At 33.7% G+C, this 12775-nt stretch overlaps 1 non-coding gene across 1 annotated transcript; it reads right to left on the reverse strand.

Moving 5' to 3' along the window:
* Nucleotides 1-8977: 8977 nt before the first annotated feature.
* LOC131182639 (small nucleolar RNA R71) lies at nt 8978-9085 on the reverse strand. The gene has a single exon (XR_009150901.1). It is a non-coding gene; the product is annotated as a small nucleolar RNA R71 (small nucleolar RNA).
* Between the last annotated feature and the right edge of the window lie 3690 nt (nt 9086-12775).

Consider the following 12775-nt stretch of genomic DNA (forward strand, 5'->3'; position numbering starts at 1 on the left):
TTGAAAGTGATAGTTCCTGAATCGTTGCAAGTAGGAGGAATAATAGCAAAACTTCCTCCTAGTTGGAATGATTATAGGAAGAAATTACTACATACCACAGAAGATTTTTCTCTTGAACAAATTCAGAAACACTTGCACATTGAAGAAGAGACAAGAAATCGTGATAAGAAATTCATTTTTGAATCTACTATAAAAGTTAATTTTGTGCAAGGAAGTCAAAATTTTCAAAAGAAAAATTCTTGAAGTAAGAGAAAGTTTTCTGAAGCAGCAGGCAACAGTACTAGTTATGGCAGCAACAGCAAATCAAAGAAAGAAAGAACTTATTACAATTGTAGCAAGAAAGGGCATTACAAACGTGAATACAGGTTTCTAAAGAAACATAAGAAAGAAGATATGAATAATAGTGCTCAAAATTCCAATAAAGCAAATATAGTTGAACAAACTACTGAATTGATTGCAATGATATCATATTTGCATATTGGAATGGTAACAGAACTCAATATGGCTACAACAACCAAATCTAATGATTGGTGGTATGATTTTGGGGCTACTGTTCATGTTTGCAATTACAAGACTCAATTTAAAAATTATGAAGAAGTTGTAAATGGGCAGAAAGTTCTAATGGGAAATCATGATTCCGCTAAAGTGGAGGGAAAAGGAAGTGTTGAATTAAACTTCACTTCTGGAAAGAAGCTATTATTAGTAAATGTGTTGTATGTGCCAGAAATAAGGAAAAATCTTGTGTCTGCTAGTCTATTGTGTAAGAAAAGTTATAAGGCTGTCCTGGAGTCTGATAAAATAATTGTGTCTATAAATGGACTATTTGTGGGAAAAGGTTACTCATATGATGGAATTTTTAAACTCAGTATTAATAATAATATGAATATTTTTGTTTATACTGTTGAGTCATCTTTATCTTTATGGCATGATCGTTTAGCACATATTAGTTTTAGATCTTTAAAATTTATGGCTAAACATGGTTTAATTTCATATATAGATGACAATAAAAAATCTTGTGAAATCTGTATACAAGCAAAAAATGATTAAGAAATCTTTTCTAAAAGTTGAAAGATCTTCTAAGTTATTAGAACTTGTGCATTCTGATATTTGTGAATTAAATGGAATATTGACTAAAGGAGGAAATATATATTTTATAACTTTCATAGATGATTTCTCCAAATATACTTATGTTTATTTAATGAAAAATAAAGATCAAGCATTCCAAATGTTTCAGATTTATAAATCTGAAGTTGATAATCAAAAAGGAAAAAAAATCAAAATTTTGAGAAGTGACAGAGGTCGTGAGTATTTTTCCATTGAATTTTCTTCATTTTGTGAAGAAAATGGAATTATACATCAAATTAGTGCACCTTATACACCACAAAAAAATGGGTTGGCAGAAAAAAAGAATAGAACCTTAGTGGATATGCTTAATTCTATGCTTGTGAAATCTAATTTGCCAACAAACTTATAAGGAGAAGCTTTACTTACTGCTTGTCACTTACATAATAGAATTCCCTCTAGAAAATTTAAGATTTCTCCATATGAATTATGGAAAAATAAAAAACTTAAATTGAACTATCTAAGAGTATGGGGCTATTTAGCATATTATAGAGTTCCAGATCCTAAAAGGACTAAATTAGGTCCTAGAGCTTTAAAAGGAGTTTTTGTTGGTTATGCCGAAAATTCCAAAGCTTATAGAATTTTAAATTTAGACTTAAATGTAATTATAGAATCTAGGGATGTTGAATTTATTGAAAATAAATTTCATAATGACCCTATACATGAGCCCATGTCAAAGCAATGGTTCTAGTATTGATATTAATTTTGAATCGACTTATAGCAATAAAAGAAAGTTAGATTCTTCTAATAAAATTAGAAGAAGTCAACGTATTAGAAAAAAAAAAAAGAATTTACATCCAGATTTTATATCTTCTCAGGCTATTATTTTTCTAGTATAAAGCAATAGGTTAGTTGTACTTAACAAAATACCAATTTTATTAAATGTAGAAGATGATCCTAAAACGTTTCAAGAAGCAATGACTACAAGGGATGTGGCCTTTTGGAAAGAGGCAATCAATGATGAAATGGATTCATTATTATTTAATAAAACATGGGTTCTAGTTGATTTGCCACCTGGTTCTAAACTAATAGGATGTAAATGGGTTTTCAGAAGAAAATATAACACAGATGGATCGATTCAAACTTTTAAAGCTAGATTGGTTGCAAAGGGTTTTAAACAAAAAAAGGGAATTGACTACTTTGATACATATGCACCAGTGGCTATAATAACATCTATTAGAGTACTTTTATCTTTAGCATCAATATATAATTTATATGTACATCAAATGGATGTTAAGACAGCCTTTCTAAATGGTGAATTAGAAGAAGAAGTATATATGGAGCAACCAGAAGGATTTGTTTTACTAGGGAATGAAAGAAAAGTTTGTAAATTAATTAAATCTTTATATGGTTTAAAACAAGCACCGAAACAATGGCATGAGAAATTTGATTCTGCAATTTTGGAATATGGCTTTAAACATAATAGTGCTGATAAATGTATTTATTCCAAGTTTCTGAGATCATTTTTAGGTGATAATTTGTCTTTATGTTGATGACATGCTTATAATTGGAACAAATATGGAAGGTGTGAATGATACAAAGAAGTATCTAACCTCAAAATTTAAAATGAAAGATTTAAAAGCGGTAGATACAATCTTAGGTATCAAATCAAAAAAACATAGTGGGGTTTTTGCTCTTTACCAATCTCATTATATTGAGAAAATATTAAATAAATTTAATCATTTAAAAGTCAAAAAAGCAAAAACTCCATATGATATTTCTTCCAAATTAACTAAAAATTCTGGCAGGGCAGTTGCTCAAATTGAGTATGCTAGTGCACTTGGTAGCTTAATGTACGCTATGCATTGCACTAGACCTGATATTGCTTTTGCAATATGTCAATTATCATGATACACTAGTAAGCCTAGTTTGAATATTGGAAAGCAATTTCAAGAGTTCTTGGTTATTTAAAAAGAACTATAAACTTTGGTTTATTTTATTATAAATTTCCAATTGTGTTAGAAGGTTATACAGATGCTAGCTGGATAACTAGTATTAAAGATAATCAATCAACTTCTGGTTGGGTTTTTACCTTACGAGGATGTGCTATTTCTTGGGCATCAAAGAAACAAACTTGTATAACCCATTCTACAATGGAATCAGAATTTATAGCTCTAGCAACAGCTAGTAAAGAGGCAGAATGGCTTAGAAATTTTTTACTAGATATCAAGTTGTGGCCACAACCGATGCCTGCTATTTCCTTACATTGTGATAGTCAAGCAACAATGTCTAGAGCTTATAATAAAATTTATAATGGAAAGTATAGACATATTAGCTTAAGACATTAGTATGTAAGACAATTAATCTATGATGGAATTATTACTATTACTTATGTCAAGTCTTGTAATAATCTGGCAGATCCGTTTACAAAAGGGCTCTCGAGAGATATGATAAAAAATACTTGTGCTGGATTAGGATTAAAAATATTCTATTAAATTTATTAATGATGGGAACCCTACTTTATAATATTATTACTAAATAAAATTTAAAGGGTAACAACAAGTCATTAGTAAATGTTGTAATTAAGTACTTAGTGTACTAAGTTAATGGAATGAGGATGAGTATTTATGTCACACCCTATCCCTCTATAAGGCATAACATGATCCTGTAGTATACCTAATGAATTACCAAATTCCGTCTACTGATAATCCATTAAATACGCTGCAAGAGATTTTAAACCTTTTCTTATTTATTTTTACAGTGGTGAGCACTTTGACAGGTGTTAAAATATTTTTAACTGAAGTGAAACCAAATAACAAATCTGAAGTAGCAATAATTTCTATAAAAATTTTGGCAGAGTGCCATCTGTATTTCGAATAAAACAGTTCTTCAAAAACCTGTAAAAAGCACTTCCAATAAATTTGTTCAATCCCAAACTCCAATAATAGTTCAACATAATAAATTTCTCAACTCAATTCAACATCAATTTTTCAGTGTTTCCAAAAATTGAGATAAGAGAAATATATCAAAATATTTTTACAAGCCAAAATAATTTACAATTTTAATTTACAACTGCTCAAGACCAAGTACAATATATACGTACAGTGCACATACATTACAACAAAAATCACAAAATATGGTATACTTAATATACCCGGTGAAATCTCAAAATGTAGCACAAGCAGCCTACTCTGCTGCTCTGTCCGTCTGTCTACCTGCGACAGCAATGAAAAAGCTATCACTGAGTAAAATTTACTTAGTGGTGCACAATAATAATTTAAAATGCGGTATATAAAACTTTTATTGACAATTCACAATTCAAATGATTCACAATTTCATGTTACAATTTTCAAAGCTCATATAACATAAATTTGATCAAACAATTAAATAACACAGTGTTGTCAATCAATAACACAATTTAGGTTATGACATAAATTTTCCAAACATGCCATGTTGTACACCACGACAAGGCATACTCACCCCACTAATCGAAATTAATGAGAGAGGTGGCTAGCTAGCTAATGAGAACTCATCCATACTCACCTCAGACTGGCAAGTCAAAGAGGAAGGAATATAGTCATACTCACCCTATAAATGGAGGAGGAATATAGTAATATTGTCATGCCAAGTGTGTATCAAAACAATTTCAAATCACCATATTTAAATATTTCATACCAACCACAAATCATATTTTAACTCAAAATTTCCATTTACAAAGTAGGAAACACAATAACTCTCAAATAAAATTCCCAAAGTCAAAACAATCAAAAATTATTCATAACTCAATTTTCCAAATAAATTTTCTGGTAAAATCAGTGAATATAAAAAGTATTATGCACAGACCTCGGATGAGTTGCCTCTTGGCCTTGACTCAATGTTTCTTATGCTCTTCAATATCCTTTTCAACTGAAACACACAATTTAAAGTGTTTCAGTACTCAGTTAAATTGTTTCTAATCATAAGGTTCCATAATTAATTTATTTACTTATATTGTTTTCCTTAGTCAACCTATAATGTTGACCCTTGATGCACTGTAGGTGAATTAGGTTTAATGTTACTAATATGTCACATTTTGTATTTCAATATGCTACCAATATAGTGCAATTTACTATTTTTACAAGTTGGCATTCATTGCCAAATTATTTCAAGTATCATTGTATGTAAATGTCAAGTTCTCAATTTTTGTGTGTTAGACTGGTCTAGCTTAAAGTCTTATTTCTATTAGTTTTTAGCTTCTGGTCAAAGAAGAAAAATTGTAGCTCTATGTCTTATTACACTTGAGGCAAAATTTCAGGTCATTCTGAGTTGTATAGACCAAGATGTGGTCAATTTATTAAAGCTGGACAGATTACACCTTTAGTGTGAATTTTGGTCAATTTTAGGTCACTTTTAGTTCTGGCAGTTTTAGTACCCAAACTTGTGCAAGCTATTTGACTTGCTTATGGTCATTTCTGGGTTTTGGTGTCTTCATAAGAGTTGTAGCTCTATGTCTAATCTATTCATGGTAAAAATTTCAGGTCATTTGGACCTGTTTTGAGTGATTTATGGCCAAAACACTAACTGCTATCCAAATGGTCAATTTTTAGACTTTCAAGTCACTATTCCGGATTTGGTCATTTTTCAAGTCAGTTTCTAGGCAGAATTTTGGCAACATTACTACATGAAAGTTGGCCTATTTAGCGTCTAGTTTCACCCCCCATTGGCCTCATACCAATTGGGTTCACAATTTTACACTTATAACCTAATTTAGGTACTGCCAACAATACACAACCTACACAAGACAATTACACTTCCAATTTGACATTCCTTCTCCTCCATATGACTTCATTATTCATTCATAGCACTTCTACAAATACTAAACACAATTCCAGCAAGCATATTGGGCATAACACTCAAGTGCTCAATGCACACAATTCACCATTAATGTCCAACATTCAATTCCACCGAAATACAACATACTTCAACACCAATGTTTCACATACACATCCATGAAAACTACACATGCTGCCCACTATTTAACACCATCACATTTCATCAATAATTCGCATAAACTCAAATACAATTTCGTAGTATTATAGGTTGCCAAACATGGCAGTTTACCAAAGTATCAAGACCCATTTTCAAACCTTTAATTCAAGCACTAACATGTACATCCTTGAATATTAACTTACTATATCTCCCCTTTGAGTTAATCAACCTTAATTTCCATCCATTAGAGGTAAGAAAAACTCATACACTATAAACCTTCATGGCTGCCGAAAATGGCTTAACTCCAATACTCAACCATTCATCAAATTTTCTTCACCAAACAACATCCCTTAACCCAAGCATCACTTTTACTAAAGGAAGGAAGAGAATTGGACACTTACTTATTTTTGTAGCTTGCTCAAATCTTACTGAACTTCCTTCTTTTTGCTCCAAGTATGCTGCCCAAGGTGTGTAGACAAGGTTTAGAGAAGGAACTAAGTGAAAAATGTTACTTGATCAAGGTTGCATAGAGGTAGAATGAAGTTTGGCTATGGAGCTTTAATGGAGGATGAATTCGGCCATTGTTTTGAGAGGTTGATGATGCACACATTTTGCATAGTCATTTAGGTCTAATTTCATAACCATTTTTATTTGATTATTAGTCATTTTTAGCTAATTTCATTAGTTAATTAGTTAGTTTTTCATAATTGTCGATTTTGGATTAATTTGTAATTTTTACTTTGTTTTGTAGGAAAAATGGTGTTTTTGAAGGACTGAAGAGAATTTTGCCATTGAGGACTGTCATCTAAAGACCAAAAAGTCAAAAACAAGTTTTAAAACTGAAATATGCATTGACCAAATCATGCATAACTTGCCGCATAAGCTATGCAGATCTGCATAAGGAGAAAGATCACTGTTCAGAACCAAATTAAATGTGCATAAGGAGACTGCATAGCCTATGCACATTCTCGCCTCCCTTATGCACATTCACGAAATTGTGCATAACCTATGCACCAAGTCATGCAGCTTCGCATAAGTGACCCAGAACCAGCCGAAAACTGCATAAGGGACTGCATAACTTATGCAGTCCACTTATGCAGTCCCATGAAGAGTTCATTAATGAGCTAGCAGGAGATTCCCTCAAATAATTCCTCCTAGAACATACCATTTTAGGGCTCCATGTCAGAAAAATGCTATATATAGTCTCATTTTCCCATTTTAAGGGGAGAAGGAGCAAAGAAGAAAAGGAGAGGGGCTGAGCAGAATTTGAAGAGCCATCTTCACCTTCCACACCATTTTCAACTAAGATTTGCAGATTTCTTTCTTTCTTTACACTTTTCTACATTTCTAGTGTTTAATTCCTTACTTCTTAGCTTAGATTAAAGCTTTATTTCCATTTAAACTCATCATATTTTGTAAGCATTATGGATAGTGAGTAGTTTACTTTTGATTCTGGAGTAAGGGTTGTAATATTTGAGATATTTTGTGGATCTTAATTGGGTAATCCATATTTTGTGGTCTTAATGAGTTTTATTCATTTCTTGTATGCTTAATGACATGCTTAGTGTAGGATCCCATTAAGTGATGTTCTTAATCCATGGTTGAAGCACCGAAAGGAGAAGACCTTGAGATAGATAATCAAGAAATTGGACTTAATTAACTTAGACCTAGAAATAGGCTAAGGATTAAGAGGATTCACAGATTAATTAAAGAACTTAATGGGTCTTAATTAATTCTAACTCCACGAAAGTAGGATTAGTTTGATTAAGGCACTCTTTGTCTCACTCGAAAGGGAATTCAAAGGATTTAAGAATTAATCTCCTTAAAACCCATAAGTTTCATAAAATTGGATAACCGATTTAAATCACAAAATAGCTCGAATATGAAATCCCGAACTCCGGAATCGCCTTTTTACCATTGTTAATTTTCAATTGAATTTAATTGATTACCATTTTCAATATTGCCATATTTGAACTTGCTTATTTCAATTTGATGCAATTTTAGTTTAATTAATACATTGTTGAATAGAATATTAATTTTGCACATTTAGATTTCATACTCCATTATCCATTAATTCATTATTTTAATTTCATAAATACTTTAATTTAGTCAACTTTTATATCGAAAATTCAATCATTAACACAACTCCTCGTGGGATCGATATTTTTCTATACTACTTGTACGACCCGTGCACTTGCGGTTGGGACGCATCAAGTTTTTGGCGCCGTTGCCGGGGAGTTGTTTGTTTAAGATTGAATTCTTGATCATTTTAGTTGTTTTTAGTTTTATCTTTGTTATCTTTTCATTTTTGTGTTTGTTTGTTCTTTTTCAGGTACTTTTAATCTTTTATGAGAAGAGCTAGAAGCTCAAGTGATACATCCTTATTGTTCAATCCTGAAATAGAGAAATTTTGTAAGGCCAACAAGAAAGAAACCAGAAGAAGGAAGGAAGCTTTGAGAGAGACTGAATTAGAAGCAGACATGGCTGATGAAAGAATTAGAATTGGTGTTGGTAATGCTGGAAATGGTCAAAACAATGAAAATGAAGCCCAAGGGGAAGAAGTTGTTAATGCTAACGTGCCTAGGGGAAGTATGATGGATCATGCTTTTCCTCGTTTTGATGACTTGAGAGAGAGCATAGCAAGACCAAGGATTGATGCAAATAGTTACAAGATGGATTTTGGAGTTCTTCAAATGATTCAAAATTCTCAATTCGGAGGTCATCCTTCTGAAAATCCACACACACACCTGAAGAAGTTTGCTATGATTTGCGACATGCAAAAACAACCTGGAGTGTCTGATGATGCAGCAAGATTGAAGCTATTCCCATTCTCTTTGAAAGATAGAGCATTGGATTGGCTTGATTCTTTACCTCACAACTCCATTACAAATTGGGAGCAGCTCACTGATGCATTTCTTGCACAATATTTTCCACCTGGAAAAACTCAAGAGTTGAGGAATCAAATGACAGCTTTCAGACCAAGAGAAGATGAAACTCTTTATGAGTCATGGATGAGATGGAAGGAATTAGAGAGATTATGCCCACATCATGCCATTCCAAAATGGATGATAAATCAGAATTTTTACACAAATGTCACTCCTGCAATCAGAGGGATTATTGATGCTCAAACAGGAGGAGAATTTATTATAAAGCATGAAGATGAAGCTTATGAGCTATTGGAGAAAATTGCAAAGAACACTCATCTTTGGAGTAGTCCAAGAGGACCAGCTCAAACTCAAAAGAGGCAAGCTGCTGGAATGTATGATCTTGACCCATTCAACATGATTAATGCAAAATTTGATGCACTTACAAATGTCCTTGCTAAGAAGATGGAAGATTTGAGTATGTTGGTTAGTTCATCATCATCAGCTGGAAGTTCACAACAAGTGGCTTATGCAGAGGAAACAACCAGCTGTGGAGTAGATTATGGAGAACAAGCAGCATATGTTGGTAATTATGGAAACAAGCAAATGGGGAATCCTTACTCTCAAACTTACAATCCAAATTGGAGGAATCATCCCAACTTTTCATGGGGAAATCAGCAAAATCAAGTTCAAAATCAGAATTTTCAACCACAACAGCAGAGACAAGTTCCATATCAGCAAAATAGACAACCACTGCCCAATTTTCAGCAGAAAAATATGAACCCTCCACCAAAACAGCAAGAATGAAATTCCACCACTGAAGCTTTATTGCAACAGATACTTGCTAACCAAAATAAGCATGATGAGGAGATGAGAGAGGTGAAAGCAAGGCTAGAACAGATGCAAACACACAACAGAATGCTGGAAAACCAGATTACACAACAAGCATCCTCCTCAAGTGCTAAGTCTTTTGGAAAGCTTCCAAGTCAACCAGAAAATCCAAGAGAGCAGTGTCAAGCTATTACTTTAAGAAGTGGAAAAGTTATAAATGATGAGAAGAGTGAAAACAGTGAGAAGAGAGAAAATGAAAAAGGGACTGATGAGAGTGAAAAACAAGAGAGTGCAGAAAAATGTAAGGAGAAATTTGAAGAAAAAGAAGAGAAATATATACCTCCTGAACCCTACAAGCCACAGCTTCCCTTTCCACAAAGATTTCACAAAGCCAAGCTTAATAGGCAATTTGGGAAGTTCTTAGAGGTTTTGAAGAAACTTTACATAAATGTGCCTTTTGTTGATGCTCTTTCACAAATGCCATCTTATGCAAAATTCTTGAAAGAAATTCTCTCAAACAAGAGGAAACTTGAAGATGATGAAACTGTAGCTTTGACAGAAGAATGTAGTGCTATCCTCCAAAGGAAACTTCCTCCAAAGCTTAAGGATCCAGGGAGTTTTTCAATTCCATGCCACATTGGAGAGTCTTGTTCTACAAAAGCTCTATGTGATTTAGGGGCTAGTGTTAGCCTTATGCCCCTTTCCATTTATGAGAAGCTCAACATGGGAGATCTTAAACCAACCCACATTTCTTTTCAGTTAGCTGACAGATCAATTAAGTATCCTGAAGGAATTTTGGAGAATGTGCCTCTGAAGGTTGGGAAGTTCTACATACCTGTTGACTTTGTCATCTTGGACATGGAGGAAGATTTTCATATCCCAATCATCTTGGGAAGGCCTTTCCTGGCTACAGCAGGAGCATTGATTGATGTGAAAGGAGAAAAGCTGACTCTTAGGGTTGGTGAAGAGCAATTGGTTTTCAATATTAATAATACTATGAAAAAGCATCATTCTGAAGCTGATACTTGCTTGAGAGTTGATATTATTGATGAGCTGGTTGAAGAACACTTCAGAAAGAAATATCCAGAAGATCCACTTGAAAATTGTTTGGTTCATGGAGGAGGCATAGATTATGACAACCCTCATGTAGCTGCATATGCTCAACACTTAAAGGGAAGTCCACCATTCACTTCTGCTCCAGTTTTTCAACCCACACAAAAGGAAAAAGTCGAATTTAAGCAACCATCATTCAAGGAAGAAGATGCACCTAAGGTAGAACTTAAGCAACTTCCTTCTCAGCTCAGGTATGAATTTCTTGGCACTAATAACACTTATCCAGTAATTGTAAATGCAAATTTGAGTACTTTAGAGGCTGATAAGTTGTTAAGAGTGTTGAGGCAATTTAGGAAAGTTTTGGGATACACCATAGATGACATTAAGGGAATAAGCCCACACTTTTGCATGCATAGAATCAGTTTGGAAGAAAATTGTAAACCATCTATTGAACATCAGAGGAGGTTGAACCCAAATATGAAAGAAGTTGTTAAAAAGGAAATTTTGAAGTTGCTTGATGCAGGGATCATTTACCCTATCTCAGATAGTACTTGGGTGAGCCCAGTACATGTTGTTCCAAAAAAGGGTGGAATGACAGTTGTCAAAAATGAAAATAATGAATTAATTCCCACCAGAACAGTGACTAGTTGGCGAATGTGCATAGATTACAGAAAATTAAATGTTGCCACTAGAAAAGATCACTTTCCACTTCCCTTCATTGATCAGATGTTGGAAAGACTAGCTAGGCATTCTTACTTTTGCTATTTAGATGGATATTCAAGTTTTTTTCAAATCCCTATCCATCCAAATGATCAAGAAAAAACCACTTTTACTTGTCCATATGGAACCTTTGCTTATAGAAGGATGCCATTTGGGTTGTGTAATGCACCAGCCACTTTTCAAAGGTGCATGATGGCAATCTTCTCAGATTTCATTGAAGACATAATGGAGGTTTTTATGGACGATTTTTCTGTTTATGGATCTTCATTTGATATATGCTTGGCTAACCTTTCTAAAATTTTGCAGCGATGTGCAGATACTGACCTTGTGTTAAACTGGGAAAAGTGTCATTTCATGGTTCAGGAAGGGATAGTGCTTGGACATTTGGTGTCTAACAGAGGAATAGAGGTTGATAAAGCCAAAGTTGAAGTGATAGAGAAGATGGCTCCTCCTACCAATGTCAAGGGAATTCGAAGTTTCCTAGGACACGCCGGGTTCTACAGACGCTTTATCAAGGATTTTTCTAAAATAGCTAAACCTTTGTCTAATTTGTTAAGTAATGACACACCATTTCTATTTGACCAAGAGTGTTTGGATGCCTTTTGCAGGTTGAAGCAAGCTCTTATCACTGCACCAATCATGCAACCACCTGATTGGAGCCTACCTTTTGAAATTATGTGTGATGCTAGCAACTATGCAATTGGGGCTGTTCTTGGTCAAAGAAAGGACAAAAAGGCTTATGCTATTTATTATGCTAGTAGAACACTGGATGAGGCTCAAACAAATTATGCAACAACTGAAAAGGAATTTTTGGCAATTGTCTTTGCATTGGAAAAGTTCAGACCTTACATTGTTGACTCAAAGGTGGTTATATTTTCAGATCATGCAGCCATCAGGTATTTGCTCCGTAAAAAGGAGGCCAAACCTAGGCTCATTAGGTGGATTCTGATGTTACAAGAATTTGATTTGGAGATTAGAGATAAGAAAGGAGCTGAAAATGTAGTTGCTGACAATCTTAGTAGGTTGAAATTGGATGGTGAAGAATTGGATGAAATCCCTATTGATGAGTTTTTCTTGGATGAACAACTTTTCTCTCTTGTTGCTAAACTACCTTGGTATGGAGACTTTGTGAATTATCTATCTTGTGGAGTTTTACCTCTAGGTATGACATGGCAACAAAAGAAAAAGTTTTTGCATGAGGTGAAGTTTTATAGATGGGATGATCCTTTACTCTTTAGGAGATGTTGTGATGGTCTAATTAGAAGATGTATTCCTGA

The sequence above is a fragment of the Hevea brasiliensis genome, chromosome 8 (assembly GCF_030052815.1).
Source record: "Hevea brasiliensis isolate MT/VB/25A 57/8 chromosome 8, ASM3005281v1, whole genome shotgun sequence".
NCBI lineage: Eukaryota > Viridiplantae > Streptophyta > Magnoliopsida > Malpighiales > Euphorbiaceae > Hevea > Hevea brasiliensis.